Source organism: Octopus bimaculoides, chromosome 2 (assembly GCF_001194135.2).
Source record: "Octopus bimaculoides isolate UCB-OBI-ISO-001 chromosome 2, ASM119413v2, whole genome shotgun sequence".
NCBI classification, from domain to species: Eukaryota; Metazoa; Mollusca; class Cephalopoda; order Octopoda; family Octopodidae; genus Octopus; species Octopus bimaculoides.
In genome coordinates, this window is record NC_068982.1 from 121,890,459 (window position 1) to 121,894,211 (window position 3,753).

Sequence of the window (3,753 nt, forward strand, 5' to 3'; positions counted from 1 at the left end):
ATATATATATGTATGTATGTATGTATCTATGTATGTATGTATGCATATTTGTACGTATGTATGTATATGTATACCAAAAATAATTAAATAAATATGTATGTCTATACCGTATGTGTGTACGATCAAGTTATATATATATATATATATATATGTATGTATGTATGTATGTATGTATGTATGTATGTATGTATGTATTTCGTATTATTCGTATTTCCATACCCCAGCGTATACGGAGGGAATTAGTCTTGCTGTACAACCGAAAGTATTTTTAAGTGTCCCTAGAGAAATGCATACACTCATAGGAAGGAGTACCCGTGGTTTTCCATTAGAATTATACCATGGTGATAAACATCTTCACACCAAAATTTAAACATAGAATCTATATCCAAGCTGTTAACAATATATTATCGTAACGGAGACACTGAGAAGTTACTGACCGAGTAAATGAAGAGTTGAAGAATATATGTGTCCTGGTAACATAATCAAACATGTATGTAATCCGGAAGATTGTTGAGTTACTATCTGTTATACATATGTCTCAACCAAACGACCAACATCTGACTGAAGTGACATCAAAAATTCAAGTTCCATGTTAAAATACACTTGGAAATAACTACTGATATATGAAGGCACCTCGAAATCGTTCCAACCTTAAGTTTCGCTCTCAATGAGGATCTATCCTAACAACAAAAAATCTGTTAAACACAGCTAGGACCGCATCCCAGAGACTAGACCTCTTCAGGTCCGATATGTATCTCAGCCCCCGACAATTATTGATACTCTACAAAGCTCGTGTGGTATCCATAATGGAGTATTGCTCCCATATTTGGGATCGTGTTGCTACAGCATACAAAGACATTCTAGACAGCAGAAAAGGGCTGCTCGACTGGTTGGCAAAAAGTCGTACACAAATTTGTTCCAGCCTCTGTTCCATAGGCGCAATATTTTCTTTCTGCGCCCTCTTCTGCTGCAGCTTCTCCTTAGAGCAGGCTAGGTTCAAACCACTTCCAATTATGTATTGCCGCCCAAATCGCTCCCACCCCTACCCCATCCTCTTATCTCCTTTATTGTGTTCCCCGCAATAATCGCTGCGTTCATTCCTTCCTTTCTAAAACGTCGAACCTCGGGAATTCTGTTTTTGTTCAAATATTTGTCGCGAGTGTTCACATAGAAATCTTCAAGACGAACATTAATAGCACCAAACTCACCGATCTAAGAGAGCCTGTGAAGGTCAAGGGGCCCAGTAAGTAAAAAGATGTCCTGCACTTTGTCGGGTTACCAATTCTAACCTGTTAGGAATCCGGAAAGCTTTCAGACGTTCACCAGTTTCAATCAATGAAAGCTATAGATTATTTTTAAACATTTATTCGGGCTTGGTCACCAATATTTACGTTAAGTGTATATGTTGTTGCAAATAAAAAAGCGGTAAATTTTTAAAGGGATGATAGACAAGTCTTTCTTCAAGATATAAAAGTATTTTCTTGAACGCTAAACGGAGTTAACTGCATCACAGCGGATTCAGAAATGTTTAAGGAAATCAACAGCAAAAAGTTTTTTGGTTAACCAAAGTTCACAGAGTATCTTGTCATTACGAGCACGTACATATAACACTATTTGTGTGTGCATGAGAAAAATTTGTCAACATATATTGCATGGCCTGAGCCGGATAGGGAATTGTTCTTTGTCGTCTTAGATATTTTTCATCATGGAATGTTAAACGAATATCAATTTTAATAATTATCATAACGCAGATACGTCGTGAAACAGATTCAAGTGAATTCATATGACTGGTCGAATGCGACCAACAAGTGAAAAAATTTTGCCGGGCTAGCAAAGAAACAAGAAATAAAAACCTACCTTTGAGGTTCTTCCATAGTGTATAATAGGTACACGGCGAGTCAGTGAGTCATATGTTCAGGTTTCAAATCTGACAAGAAATTTTGCTCCATATGCATGCATACATATTTGATTATGTTACCGGAAACCTAACATAGATTATCAAAGTAGTCTATCTTGAACCAACAACCTAAATATTAACTCTTACTTTGATGGTTATACTTTTGCACTACTGAAACAAGAAACAACAGTTATACATTGTCACGAGGTTTAGTTAACTGTTGCCATGATAGATATAGGGTGAAGGATATGAGATGCTGGTAGTTGAGATGGGTTCTGGCTGCGTAAAATGAATGGGACAACACTTGTGAACAAATAACAGAATTTTATTTCACCGCACAAATATTTTCCATGCTGGTCATCAATTGAAAATGCGACAACAAAATTTACACAGTAGAAAGGACAACTCTTACAAATAGTTTAATAAGAAAGCTCTGTGAGTAAACTGCCTAGACAGGAGAAAATATACATACTGGGTTCATGTTGGTGAACTAGAGCTATTATATAGGTTAAGTGAAAGCCATGAGAATGGCTGCTAAGAGCAGCAAAATGAGAATATGGTTAGCTTAATTGCGGGTGGCTACAAATTGAAGTTTAACACTCAAAACGTGCCTATTTATAAGCTTTGTAAAGGAACGTTCTCAGCTTCTAGAACGATGCATTACGTGGTATCTCGATGCTGATTGGTCCACAACTCGGCCGATATCATGAAAAAGCTGTTGGTAAGCTGTGATTTTAACTTGGCAGTTTGTCGATTCGCTTTCGAACCTTGCAACAACTTGATACACAAAAGAGATTGGGATGCAAGTTAGCATCTAACAGTGACACCTATGCACTCTTAGTAGAATTAAATTGAGGATGACATACATGTCATGAGCAGTTGTTTCAAAATTTTATCAATGTATCTACATATATATGTACATACCTATAGAAGCATAAATAGTATACACAGTACTTAAACAGGCATAACAGTGTGTAAACACGTAAACAGTACAAAAACATATACACGCACATAAGCAGTTATGAAGTCCACAAACTTGTATACTAACATGATTCGTGTGGCAACAGCTACTCTATCAGTGCAAGTTTACACACATATACACACACATACATCATCACACACACACATCATCACACACACACACACACTCACTAACTCACACACATATACTCACGCTCTCACACATGCCCTCTCACACATATATATCTATATATATGCACACAGTGACTGATTCACAAAACTATAAATTTCAAGAGACATTTTAAATGAAACAAAAGAGCCGTGTTAAATGTTTGTGATCGCCTTGACTGGCAAAAATGCAAATATATCCTAGTGAAATAACATGCGAACAAGCGAAATGTGACAAGCAATGTTACAGGATCCAAAAGACGGAGGAAAATACTTTTTATAAATGCGCTTGTAACAAGGAGAACGTAACCAGGGAACGAAACTGTCAGTTAAAAATAAATAGTCCCCAGGGTTTCTACAAACAATTAATCACGTAGATCAGAAGTTTGCAAATCCAGGATTCATGTTTATTATTATTGGAGCAACAGGATACATACCAACGTGCCTGGAGCAAAATATGGCTGAACTTGGGTTGTAGGGGAGAGAAAACAACTCTTTAATCCATAAGCTACAAATAGTCACAATATCTGGGACAATAAAAATCTGCAAGACCTTCTTAAGTTTCACAACCTTACTACCAAGCAGGTGGGAGGTCCAAATTAACTCTAAATCTAACAGAGAAAAAGAAAACATGCATACATACGAGATGCATACATACATACATACATACATACATACATACATACACACACACACACACACTCACACACACACACACACACATACAT

The 3,753-nt window shown here is 36.7% G+C and overlaps 1 protein-coding gene across 1 annotated transcript in view; it reads left to right on the forward strand.

Moving 5' to 3' along the window:
* Positions 1–3,753, forward strand: part of LOC106871838 (uncharacterized) — a 45,892-nt gene that overhangs the window by 2,677 nt on the left and 39,462 nt on the right. The window lies entirely within an intron of this gene.